The 13639-nt window shown below is 35.2% G+C and overlaps 1 protein-coding gene across 1 annotated transcript in view; it reads left to right on the top strand.

The window, feature by feature from the left end:
• The first annotated feature begins 7274 nt into the window (after positions 1-7274).
• LOC114360122 (epidermal retinol dehydrogenase 2) overlaps positions 7275-13639 on the top strand; it is a 45778-nt gene continuing 39413 nt past the window's right edge. Inside the window, exon 1 of the mRNA XM_028314696.1 lies at positions 7275-7513. The gene's annotated coding sequence lies outside the window, so the exon portion shown is untranslated. The remainder of the gene's footprint in view (positions 7514-13639) is intronic.

Below are 13639 nucleotides of genomic sequence, written 5' to 3'. Positions count from 1 at the left end.
AGGAAAAAATAGAGAAGAAACGAGACGGAAATATCGGACCTCTCGCTTCGAACATTCTAGAGCGTGAGATAGCAATATGTTTTGTCCTTGTCTTGCACGGATGGTCCGTTGCGCGAGGCAATACCGTAAAGAGAGCCGTTTTAGGTTTTTTGTCAATAACTTCGCCAATTTTGGGAACTTTGTGATGAAACTTTTTGTATAATGTAGATAATTTAATTACGCATCTGTAGAAAATAAGAAACCATTGTAAAACTACCTGCCAGTTGGAGAAAATTAGCAAAATCTGTGGATTTCCCGAAGACAGGGATAGCAATAGCGTGTGAAAGCGGGACGGAGATAGCCGCTCCCCATAAATACGGAATGGACCGCCCCAGCTGGCATGTATTGTTTTGTTCAGTTCAGAGAACAAGTGCTCCAAGCAACAAGTGATCTGAAGAAGCAAGAACTGAGAAAAGGAAGCGAATAATAAACGCGAGAAGTCTCAGCAAGTGAAATAGTGGTTTTATTCCTGCAAGTAGCACCTACTACGCCTGACATAGTAAGGGCAAGCTCTCAACGGCAGTCATCATCGTCCGGTCAGCGCTCTCGAACACACACAAACGCATACAGTCCACTGCAGTCCACCACAATTTTATTAAATACTTACCTAATAAAAAAATGTAGTTAGTACCCTTACTGGAATATTCATATTGGAACTAAAACTATAATTTAGTATGTATTACTATCTCCGGTGTGTATTCCATACTTTTGATGGTTCTTTGAAATAGTTATTAGGTTAACGTTAAAAGACACTAATTTAAATGAAACCCGCGGGAAGTGAATTAACTATGGGATGTTACCATGGCCACACGCCTGCAGGGCCGGATCTACCTATGGGCTGATTGGGCTGCAGCCCAGGGCCCCGGGGTTACAAGGGGCCCCCAGATCCCGCTAAAAAGTAGGCAATAATTTGAAAAAAAAAAAAAAAAAAAAGTTGTCTGTAAAGTCGGTTTACGGACGATATTTTTACGTAACAACGTCATAAGAAAATATTGATTAAAAATTGCATACTAAATTTTTGAGATCTTTTTAAATTTTTTTTTCTTCCAATTACTTCTTGTAAAGAAAACGTAATAACTTTTAAACTAAGAGGTATATCATGATAAAATAAAAACAGTAATAATGCTAAATAACAGGCGATACTAAAAAAATAGATAAAATACTCAGAAAATGGCAACAAATAATAAAAAAATGATACATTTTGAGAAAAATCTGCATTTTAATTCGTGTTTTTTTTGTTATTTGATAAATTTCTCCAAATAATGCCCCCATAACAAATTGTTTTTATTACTTTGTGTTATTCTTTATCGTATTACATTTGTAAAACTAAAAATAACATGTCTCTATCCCTATCACAATGTTTGCAATGATCGTTTGAACTAAGCCTCTCTGGTGCGCCATTCAACGCTTCGTTAACAACGAAACAGAAAGTGGCTCTAGATTTGTAATTTTAATAAAAACAAAGGATTTCGAAGTAAAATAAGCATTTTAGTTAAAATTGTCTCTACTACCTGTAGCGGAGAATAATGTGGTGGCAGGCCTTTGTTCAAACGATCATAGCAAATGTTGTGATAGGGATAGAGACTTCCGATTTTTGGTTTTACAAAATTAATACGATAGAGAATAATACAAAGTAATAAAAACCACCTGTTATGGGGGCATTTTTTGGAGAAATTTATCAAATAACCAAAATAACACGAATTTAAAAGCAGATTTTTTTCAAAAAGTATAATTTTTTATTGTTTGTTGGCATTTTCTGGGCATTTTATGTATATTTTTAGTATCGCCTGTTATTTAGCATTGTTACTGTTTTTATTTTATCAGGATATACCTCTTAGTTTAAAAGTTATTACGTTTTCTTTACAAGAAGTAATTGGCAGAAAAAATCTCAAAAATTTAGTATGCAATTTTTAATCAATATTTTCTTATGACGTTGTCACGTAAAAATATCGTCCGTAAACCGACTTTACAGACAACTATTTTTTTTTTATTGTCTACTTTTTAGCGGGATCTGGGGGCCCCTTGTAACCCCGGGGCCCTTACGTTACCTAAAGTAAGTAATTAATAGAATTTTTTTTTTAAAAAATCTCGAAACATTTTTTGACCTCTTTTTTGTCGATAAAAATAGGTCTAGTTTCACCTATTTTCATATGTGCACTTTATCGTGACTCACACTGTATGTATAAGAATAATATATCATTATAGAAACAGTTTTTTGGCATGGCTATTAGTTGAGTACTAAGATAGGCCCCCCAAGTAGTTTCAGCCCAGGGCCCCACAAATTCACGATCCGGTCCTGCACGCCTGTGTTGCAGTTTCTACGATTAGAATGTAACTGCAAAACTAACAGTATAGTAAGTTGTTTTGTTAAATAATAATGTAAATGAAAGTATAAATGTAGGTATTTAACTACATATATTTTATATTAAGTCTTTAGTTAATTCGACCGTAGAGTGTTGTGATTTATAGAGTAATGAAGTTTTAACTATTGCGTGTGATACGCCAATCACAAAAGAGTGGATATTTTTTCTTTATGTAAGCGGTCATAGTGAAATGTGTTAATAAATACCTAACTAGTACTTGTAATGAAATGGATTTACCCGAAAATAAGTTGATAAATTAATTTTCTTTATAGCTCAAGGAAGTGATTGTGCTATTTTTTTTCCTCAGCCAATCCAGAATTCATGGTTGTGGCGGAGTTTTGGGCCGACGCTGTGTAGATTTGTTGTCGACACGACAAGAAGAAGAAGATTTCATGTTTATATTTGATAATATACCCATATGATTCATATTGGTGTCGATTCATATAATACATAGTTAGGCAAACAATACACTATTGTGTTGTGGCGCACCTGTATTTAGGGCTGCCAATAAAGGATTAAGGGTAACAAAATATGTAATGCAAAGTCGGTAATAAGAAAAAATGATTTGAATTTTCTTTTAAAAAGTATGGACCAACTAAATTAAAACAACTGAATGATACTTTTACCCCTCGAGGTATTCGAACCCGCAACGCTGTAGGCGTTGTTACACTGCTTTGCTGTACTGACATGACATGACGACTGCGTCTAGAATTGTCTCTTTGAAATATTATGTAGGTATGTATTTAAACCAAACATTGCATCTTAAGCAATCCTGTCACATTAGAAGGCTACCTATATTAATTATGATTTTCTGCATTTATTTGCCATTTTATTTTTTAATTTAATAAGTATTAAGCTAGTAACCCTACGTACATGCGCACGCGTCTCAAAGGAGACCTTTTTACTATGAGCGCGTTTATTATTCAGCGCGCATAAATTTGTCATTAGCTGAGGACGCACGCGCACGCGCCGGCCGTAGCACGTCTCAAGATCTATTGGTCAATACAGAGGAAACTATTCTAACAGCTAGCATGATACGAATCGATATAATCGAGCTGATTAAAATGATCGGATTATCGCATATTAACGATCCTCGATTGACTGACAGTGGCTGGTGGTGCTGAAATTTGCCTGAGACTACGTATGGAACACTGGGTTTGATTCCCATGCAGTCGGGTCAATTAAAAAGTGATATTTTCTGTGAGGACATTATTGTTTTTGTAGTTAGATACCAATGACGATCGATGTGTTGTCTCGCGCATTGTTTTAAATATGTACTTCTAATTTAAATAAAAATATAAACGGAAAGCACGGAAAAATTTAACTACTAGTTAGTTACCTACATATAACTTGAAGAACTTGAAGTAATTATTGAAATCGGAACTAGATTAATTAGTTTAGAATTAATGTTTTTATGATTACGTGAGCGTTGATGTCTTTTATACTGGGGTTTCTTTAAAAGTGAAGGTATTAAGCCTTATGTACACTGTTCTATGTGCATATAAGTTCAAAATAAATAAATAAGACGTATCCTGAATTCCTGAGTGGTGGTGTTGGTACATATCGTTGTTCTCTTATCTTCACTCTACTAGCGTACACTTTGAAAAACATCTTGTAGGTACGAGTATTTCACTTTTTTGCTAGTTGTTATATTCGTTGCCATCCTTTCACATTCTTAGAATTTAACAAAATATACTTATTTAGTTCTCTATTTATTTTATTATTTTTTAATTTTACCAAATTTACATTCTTCAAAAAGAAATCTCGGGCGATTTGCAAAAATTGGCCAATGAATTTAAAACGATAGTTATTATGCTTACAGTACTAAAATGCTCTAAATGCATAGACATTAATTTTATATGTTATTTATGTATATTAGATTGTGCATATTAGTTGAAACTTTCAAGGTGTACATCTAAAAATACATACACAACAAGGTCAAACACCAATTGGATGTAATTTAGGCAGTCTAAAAATAGGTAACAGTCGAGTTAGGTAATGCAATCATGTCAATCATCATGCAGATCTCAAAGGAATTGAATTTGTAGCAAGTAACAGCATTATGAGCAATTTAATTTATTTTATTGCCTGTTTTCCACGGCCAAAGAGGAATTTATTTATTTTATTTTGCTTTTCCACCGAGAATACAATACAAAAATAGGCCGTTTGGTGTAGTGGTTCAGAACGGACTACTATGCCGAGAGGTCCCGGGTTCGATTCCCGGCCGGGCAGAAATTGAAATCATGAATTTTAATTTCTGTGACGGGTCTGGATGTGACTATGTATAATATTTATGTATTTAAAAAAAAAGTATATAAGTAGTATATCCGTTAAGCTAGCACCCATAACACAAGCATTAAGTTGCTTACTTTGGGGCTAGCTGGCGCTGTGTGAAATTGTCCAAAGATTTATTATTATTATTATTTTGTACGCTTTGGAGCTCACGGGTCAAAAGTGGCCCGGTCCTTTATAAGGCTTGCGTGGGGATACAGATCCAACACGTAGAGGCCGTTTTAAGCGCAAAATAATCGACAAAAGTGAAAGTGGTGCACATGCTGGATCTAGTCTCTGACTATATCATGGGATGTAGCCAGAGACCATCCCCAGCCTGTGCACAGGAGCTATTGCAGTTATTGGAGAATGGACTAGGGTTATGGATGAAGGATGGATGGACTGGTTACTGGGCTATGGATGGAGACTACGGGACACCTGCCTGGTTCATAGTCTCGGACTGAAAAAATGGCAGGCGGTGACTAGCCAGCGACTAAATGGGCCCCCCCTGGCGTCATGGGTCGTATAGACCGGACTGAGGGGCAACATTGGCGTCTGCCAGCTCAGGGGTGTAGAGAGGTGTGCTGCGCTTTCTCCGAGGTTACTCGCGGCGTTATGCCCTTTAACACTTCCTCCCCTGGAGCATATAGCTCTAGCGACTCCACTCTGGCCGGCCGGTTAAGGCAAGCCAGAGGTGAAAGTCCTGCAGACCCTCTCGGATTCCACTTCGGCAAGCCGAAGACGAGGGTCTTGACCGACTCTCGGGAGCACTCGGATTAACAACTGGCCCCGTGGTGTCGCTACTCACCAACAGCTCGCCACAAAGCTGCCCTGCGGGGCTTATTATTATTATTATTATATTATTATTAAATACTCGCCATACAAAAATGCATACATTATGCATTTTTTTATTGCGAGGTAAACAAGGTTATTATTGGGCTCACCTTACTCGTGGTGGAAAACCCGCTTTATGCTTTTAAAATGGCCTTTTTTTACATCCAAGAAAATGTAAATGCTATTACTATAACATTTAAACCCTTTTATTTATTACTTATTTACAGGGAAACTTTTTTAAAGGCGAATAAATTAAATAAAATTCTAAAATATCTTCCATTCAGGCTTTGTTTAAAACTGCTCTACATTGGATCACTGCCAGTGTATCGAGAAAATAAATCTCTGTCATAATGTGTGTACACTGCCCTCTACCCCGCATCACTGTAGCTAAGTTAATATTCAAGCCTTCGTAAAATAGGTAGAGTTCACACAGATAACAAACAAGCACGGATAAACCTTAGTGCGTAGTGTTGACTACATAGTCTAGATGGCGCCACAATATGAATATTATAACCCTTTGAACATTACAAAATATTTTATGTGTAATTCATAACTTTAGAGAAGCACGATTTTGATTATGTTTAAAATAGGTACCTACTATTTCTCGTTTTTTAAAGACTGACCCCCAAAAGTAGAATCAAGTAATGTGTAAGTCTAAAGTAGTTACCTAAATGTTCGCCATGTTTATTGTTATTAGTTCCAAACTGATTTTTAGGTATAACGTGTAACGTTAATAGGACGCTATACATATTCGTAATTAAATGAAATACAATATGTAAATAAAAATAAAATGAATAAAGTTCCTAAAATTATTTTAATTACATATTACTTACTACTAAAAGATAATTATAATTATTATACTATTACAATACAATTATTATATCCTTCGACTCAAAAGTACTAATAATAACTAGGACAATTTCTCGTAGCTGCTACGACTACGATCTACGACCCGTAGTCGTTTCGTTCTACGCCATTTACTACGGTGACCTATTTGTGCGCTGTAATAATTTAGTTCATGTAAGTTTATAGGGAACTAGCTTTCCGCCCGCGGCTTCGCCCGCGTGGAATTTTGTCTGTCACAGAAAAACTTTATCGCGCGCGTCCCTGTTTCAAAAACCGGGATAAAAACTATCCTATGTTCTTTCCCGGGACTCAAACTATCTCTATGCCAAATTTCATCAAAATCGGTTGCGAGGTTTAAGCGGGAAAGCGTAACAGACAGACAGACAGACAGAGTTACTTTCGCATTTATAATACATATTAGTTGGGATAGGTAACATTTTACATATTATATTGATCACATAACTTATGTGGACGTTTCTGGTTTATTAATTTGGTGATACTTGAAGGGTCGACTTTATTTTTATAAAACTTTTATTTTAGTTTATAAGTGCAGTAAAAAATAAACTTCCATCGTAAAATAATATTAAGCGAAGAAAACATGTTTGTTTCATCTTAATGTTTTTAGAATGTAACTTTTAGGATTTATTACAAGTCATGTTGTTTAAACAAACATGCTTCGAAGCCCTTTGATTTACATAGCACTCAATAATTTGTTGCGATAAGTGAGAGTTCAGATTTCGCTTAATGACCACTTAGTAGTTTTCCACAATTGACCGCTGTTTACAAATCGAAGTGCAGTATGTATTATGCTGCAGCGTGTGAACAGCGATTAGGTCCATTATCAGTGTTTGTCTCCAACTTCATTGTTGTGGGCGCAGCGTGGTACGGAGTCACCCCGCGGCGCGAAGGTCGTCAGTCCGTGGGGTCGCGGCGTGCGCGCGCCACTCTGTCGCTGTCGCTCTCAGTCGATGGGCGTCCGCCGACCTGCCGGCCCGCAGCCAGCCTCCCGCGACACCCAAAACACCGCACGCGTTCAAAACAAAACACCGTGTTCGTTTCACTAGACACACTTCTAGACGAAAACGAGACAATACTAGTGGTACCGGTGATCAACAGCTGATCGCCCGAACTGTTTTCGGCAAATGACAACCGGCGAATAGGTGAGTACTAACGATAAAACTAAACACCGATTCGCCAACGTTTTCGCATAGTCCATGTTAGTTTGAAAGTATTTCAAGGAGACCCTCCTTCTCATTGCTCTAGAGTCGGATTAAACTGGCGATTTTTATCATAATTATCGCATAATCAACGCTCACATAGCATCACGGTGGTTTAACTAGCTTTTGTTGGCTAACTGTAATTTTATTCGTCCTTGCTCATTGTAGCACTTGCAATTAATTTATGAGTAGACACACACCTATTTGCTGAAGACAATATTTACAAAATTTTAATTAATGCTGATTTTACCAATCTGTTCAATATTAATTAAAACCTGTACTAATGAGACAGCTAGTAGGTATGGTATGTTCATTAGAATAGATGATGAAAATTAAATACGAAGTTGTAAGTTTTCCAAAATACACAAAAACGTAAGAAAATGACTAACCAGGTGATGAAAAATTAAGACAACATTGACAGTTTTCACACACCAAATTAACATACATTATCCATATTCAAATCGACTCTTGTATGTGTTAATATACAAAATAACACCTTATTAAGTCTTAAGCAGTAAAATAAACAAAGAACCTTCCAATTCACCACATTTTAGCAGTTAATTACACCTATTATTTTGAACTAAATGCTGTTAATAACATTGACCTCCTTTGAGTATCATGGTCCATGATTAGTCAATAAAGCAGAAAAAAATGTATAATTTGTTACTCAGGTAAAAAGTGCAGTGGACATTTTAATGTCTGAAAGTAACGGTTTCAGACATTAAGAAATGTCCACTAATCATAAAAACGATTAATAAAACGTGAGCTACGTTAGGCACTTAAACTAAGAAACTAATTTCTCTACATTAAGATTTCTTAGAACAAAACGCGCTATATTTCTTTTTACTATTATAAGTAGATATTTCAATGAAATCGTGGTTCTAGAGTGCCCACATTGACATTAACCGGTGCCCTTTTAATAAATAGCGACTTCCCCTCACCCTATATTTATGTAGGTTGTCTTTGCAGGTGGTAGAGTGTAAAGGGTATGGATTAGTACAAACGTAATATTTGTATAGTAGAAATGCAGACATGTACAAGATTATCTTTTTAATAAAAACCTACTTGTAAATTTTTATGACCTGTGCTACAAACGATCTAGCTCAACATCTAGCTGTCTTCGGGATTTGTTTTGGTTTCGTTTAGATTATTCGGCTCTCGAAACTGGTTTCAAATTTAGAGTCTGTAGTCTGCAACATGATTGAAAGTTCACGAACTTTGACATACTCTAATGCTTACTAAAGAAGATGAGGAGAAGATTTTATCTGTAGCAGACTCACCAAAAAGTAATATAATTTTATTATTAATTAATTTGGTTATACATTTTAATATTCGGTTGTTTCGTAATTTGGAAGAACCACCATTAGTATCGTTGTCATTTTTTATGCAGTTAAATGAACATCCTTTTTTTCTGATACTTTTAAGATTTTGGTTTCAAAGAAGGTACTTAAATGTGTTCGCAGTTTGTTGAACTTAGGTGGAAAAAGATCTGACCTTTAAGGGCGTTTGGTTGCAGTCTGCTAAAGGATACAGTCTGCTACAGAACGTAAAATTAGAAACATCCAATAATACAAGAAAAAAATAAGGCCATATTATACATACGAGTAATTTAATTTTTACATGCCCTGTAACGGAAATGCTACAATAAATGAATTCTAACTGCACAATACATTTTTTGCGTGTTGTATTGTATGACAGTTGGTTTTGTGGGTAGTACCTATTTGAATCAAACATTTCAAAACTCGATAAGCAGGTTCTGTTCACTAACAATGCGAGCGAAGAAAGGCGTGTCAATATCATTCATTTAAAATCGTAGTTTCAATTGAAATCATGCATTAATGCTACTAGCTATTGTGACGAGTTATTATATGTATATTTGCGATCTATTAACATTTTGTGTAATTGCTAATTATTTCTACAAATACTCGTACATGTAATGTGCAAACTTAATTTGAATGAATACCATAAATTATGATGTAGAGCTCTATACATATAATATACCTACTTGTAGATTATTAAATCTTAGGGGAGAATATAGGATGTTTGTCTAGGTATATAAATGAAATCTTACAAAGTTAAAACTATAAGATTTTCATTTAATAATCACTAGAGTATACTGCACTAGCGTGTTGTCTTATTATTAATACACCATTACAAAAAAAACTTTTGTGGTTTTGCGAACCATAATTATTCAAAATTCTGAGAATATTATAATATTTTTTATATTCATAATCTAACATTTATTATAAAGACCATGGTCTTGTCAGCGTAATTTTATTTGGAGGGTCTAGGTCAACCTGTATAATTTACATTCTTTTGTCTCTCAAAGCTGATGTTGCATCTGAAACATTGTGTCCGGTTAACGCCCTGTCCTAAATGAAAATCATTAAGTTGACCTAGAAGAATGGTTAGTAGTACAAAAAGAAATGTTTTCACTTCACCGAGTGGCTCTAACCGCTTATTGCCTGAGAACCTTTGATTTTTATGTTTGATTGTGTGTTATAGTGGTCATAATGGGTGGTGGTCATGCAATGTCCCAGCAAAGCAATTTAGATACGCCGAAAACGTTGAAAATAGTCGTAAGTCTAAGTTTTTGTTGGAGTTGCAGGTAATTTAATCAAAAACGACCATTGGGCAAAATAACGACCATTAGATAGTGGTTGAACTGCCTTGAAAATGTTTTCAATGCTACGCCATTACTGTTAGTATATTTTTTAAGTAAAACTCTAGAAGCTTCTAATGAATTCGATTTGATCGAGTCTTTCAATCGAGGCTACTCGTATATTTATTGATTAAAGGAGTACAATTAATTGTTAATTTGAACAATTAATATTATTATCAATTAATTAATTAATAGCTCTTTAAGTAACTGAAAATGCACAAACTGTATGTTTAATAAATAATTGAGATTGACCATTGACTTTCAGTGTTAATATAAAAAAATATAATCTCGCCTATTTTTATTGTCGTATGCCAGACAGAATTAGATTATACTAGCGGCCGCCCGCGACTTCGTACGCGTGAATCCCGTTTTTCCCGCTAATTCCCGTTCCCGTGGGAATTTCGGGAATTCCTTTCTTAGTGCACCTCTACGGTACCTAAGCTACGTCCCTTCCAAATTTCAAGTGCCTACGTTTAGCCGTTTAGGCTGTGCGTTGATCTGTCAGTCAGTCAGTCAGTTTCTCCTTTTATATATTTAGATTAGATTATAATAAGCAGGACTTTAAGTGATAATATTGTCACATTTTTCAGATACCTGAAGTGACACGTCGTATACTCGAACTCTTATCTTCATACCTACCTGTTGGCATGCAGCAAATCGAATATGCAGTATAGTATATGCTACACTGCTTGTATAGTATGCAGCCGAAATGAGCCTTTTTGTTCCTTTGGGTTGCTTGAGTTCGATGCACTGTTACAAACCCTTCAAGAGTGTGGTTTATAAATAAACTTAAGAATTCCTTCACACAAGGAAAAAAAACATAATTAACCAACCTTTTTCAAATGGTTTTTATACAAAAGTGACAAGAACTTTGTAATTTTTTGTACTATACGGAGTTTGACAAAAACTGAATGGTTGGTTGCATAAATTAAGGATTCTGACGTCTTATTAATGACTCATGCTATTGAAATATACAAACATACAAAAAATTAAAATATCTCTTAGCGGATATTATTTAAATTAGTTATTCTACTAATTAGTATTCAGAAACATTACGACACTTTTTACACAGGAAGTACGTAGCGCAGTTCCAAATATTTGGCTATATTTTATTTAAGTTAATTGCAATAAAAATACAGATTCTACAAAGAACTAACTATGATAATAATGGTTAGTGAGACTTTTGCTTGCATTGTCTTCAAATTATATTAGCGAGAAAAAAACGGAACAAACTTACGCTCACTTCTGTTAACCGCGATGTGTGGATTTAAGTCACTTTTGTTGGACCACTTTCTCACTATTTTGAAGGACTTTAACCTTCCGAATCCACGGCCTCTCTGTAGAATCTGAGTGGGGATTTGATCCTGCATTTTCTCTACAGTGTCCCTAGATAGTACGCGCACAGATAATAATAATACTAGTACGCGGTAGCGAATTAATAAAATGGTCTGTGACTCTATCGAAGTGCCTTTTGTAGTACCTAACTATTCAAAGTAAATATACCTAGGTATCTTATTTGTATCTTAGGCATCATCGAAGTTTATGTTTAGCATCCGACTGGTACATTCGATCACCTAATCGCGCAACTAGTATGCATATATAGGTATGTCCTTCCGAATGACCACGCGCTGCTCGGTTTTGAAACCGCGAGGCCGCCCGGTCGGCTGCGCCTGCGCCGCCAGTGATCATCCGCGGGAATTGCGATAGATACGGCGAGATGTATATTATTATACTGTAGTAGGAACAGTAATCTGGAGTTGGACTAAACGCTCTTGCGGTGCAGAAGAAATAACATTAATTTAGTTGCGTTTAACTTCTTTCCGGTATTTAAGGCATACCGATGTCCGGTGAAAATTTTTTTAGGAAAGAAAATTATGTCAGGTTTCAGTTTCATAATTTTCCGTTTATAATCTAGTTAATGATTGTCAATACGTAAAACTTTAAAACCAAATTCCAGTAGGTACTCCGACGACTCTTATCAACAAAGATCTATGAGATTTTAATAAGAAGTCTCGCTAGTTTTAGAAAATTTGTTGACTTTTTAAATAATACTAACGAATAATATAATTTACCTCTATGTAGTACCTTCATAAAATGACTACGTTTCTTACAATTGAGTTCATTTATTCCAAGCACAAATATTTAATTAAATAAAATTGAGTTATGTTTTTGCGCAAACATCCTTCATGGTGAGTAATATCACTTAGTGAACTACGGAAAACGGCTAACATACTTACGATAATATAACATAACTTACGATAACATACCTAATTACGATAGGTAGAGTAGTCAAACCTACTTAGTTTTTATTGTACATATTATTAAATTACGACTCATTTATTTACAGACACTAATTCAATTGACGCTTTTATGTTATGCTACTTAGTTTAAAGTACGGTACATACCTACTATGTATTTGTAATCCTATTAAATACTAACATTGAGACCAATCAAATTGGGAACGGGAAATACAAAATCGGTTCTTAATCAGACAAGACAAGCAAAACTTCAGATGCCAGTGTCTTCCTGAAATAAGAAAGGAAAAATCATCTAAAGTAGGTCCTAAGTATAATTAATAGGAATAATAAACTACAAATGCAATATTCATGTTCTGAATGGAACATGATACAAGCTGAGTATGAGCCATTTTGGTTCAATAAATTGTAATAATGTTATTTAAATTGTGTAAAACCTATTATGTTTGAACCAAATTAACTATTTTTCTTTCTTTCAATATAATGAGAGGTGTGATTTTATCCACACTTGATCTTAATACCCGAGACGTGCTGCTACATCCGACACGTCCACGTGTGCGCACGCGAGCTGCGCCCGCGCACCGGTCAGTTTTCGGTAATCTTGCGAACTTACCGCTCTTTCGGCGCTTTCTCTCGCTTTCACTAATGGCCCACTCGGTTTTTGTATTAAATTTAGCACCAAAACCGCTCAATCAGACCTAGGAATTGTTTCAAATTATTTGCTGCAACCTTTCATTGAAATTCCCTTGGATTCGATGAGAATCAATCAATTAAAAATAATTGCTTCCGACTGCAAAGTGCGTTCGTTTGTTTTTATAGCCGCAATTTTAGATTTAATACACAAGTCGTTTGAATGGTTGAACAGAAGATTTAAAGGTACTAACCACGAGACTTTTCCCTTTTACATATTTATAGCTAAAACGATTTATTGAAAAATGTATGCTATTATACTCTCTGCTTTGTTATAGATCTGCAAACAGTTCAAGATTTTTCGATAGGTCAAGGTAAAAAATAGTAACACTAAAAAGAACTTGAAGGTCGTGATAATTTATGATGGCAGATGAATAGTCATAAACCTCTATTGAAAATCGGGTAAAAAGCATCAGTGCCTTTTCGAGACAATATCAGTGAAGTGAACCGCGCTTTTAAATT

Source organism: Ostrinia furnacalis, unplaced genomic scaffold (genome assembly GCF_004193835.3).
Source record: "Ostrinia furnacalis isolate ACB-3 unplaced genomic scaffold, ASM419383v2 OfSCF4894, whole genome shotgun sequence".
In the NCBI taxonomy this organism is placed as follows: domain Eukaryota; kingdom Metazoa; phylum Arthropoda; class Insecta; order Lepidoptera; family Crambidae; genus Ostrinia; species Ostrinia furnacalis.
The sequence above is the reverse complement of the archived record's forward strand: the minus strand, read 5'-3'. Positions and strand labels throughout refer to the sequence as shown.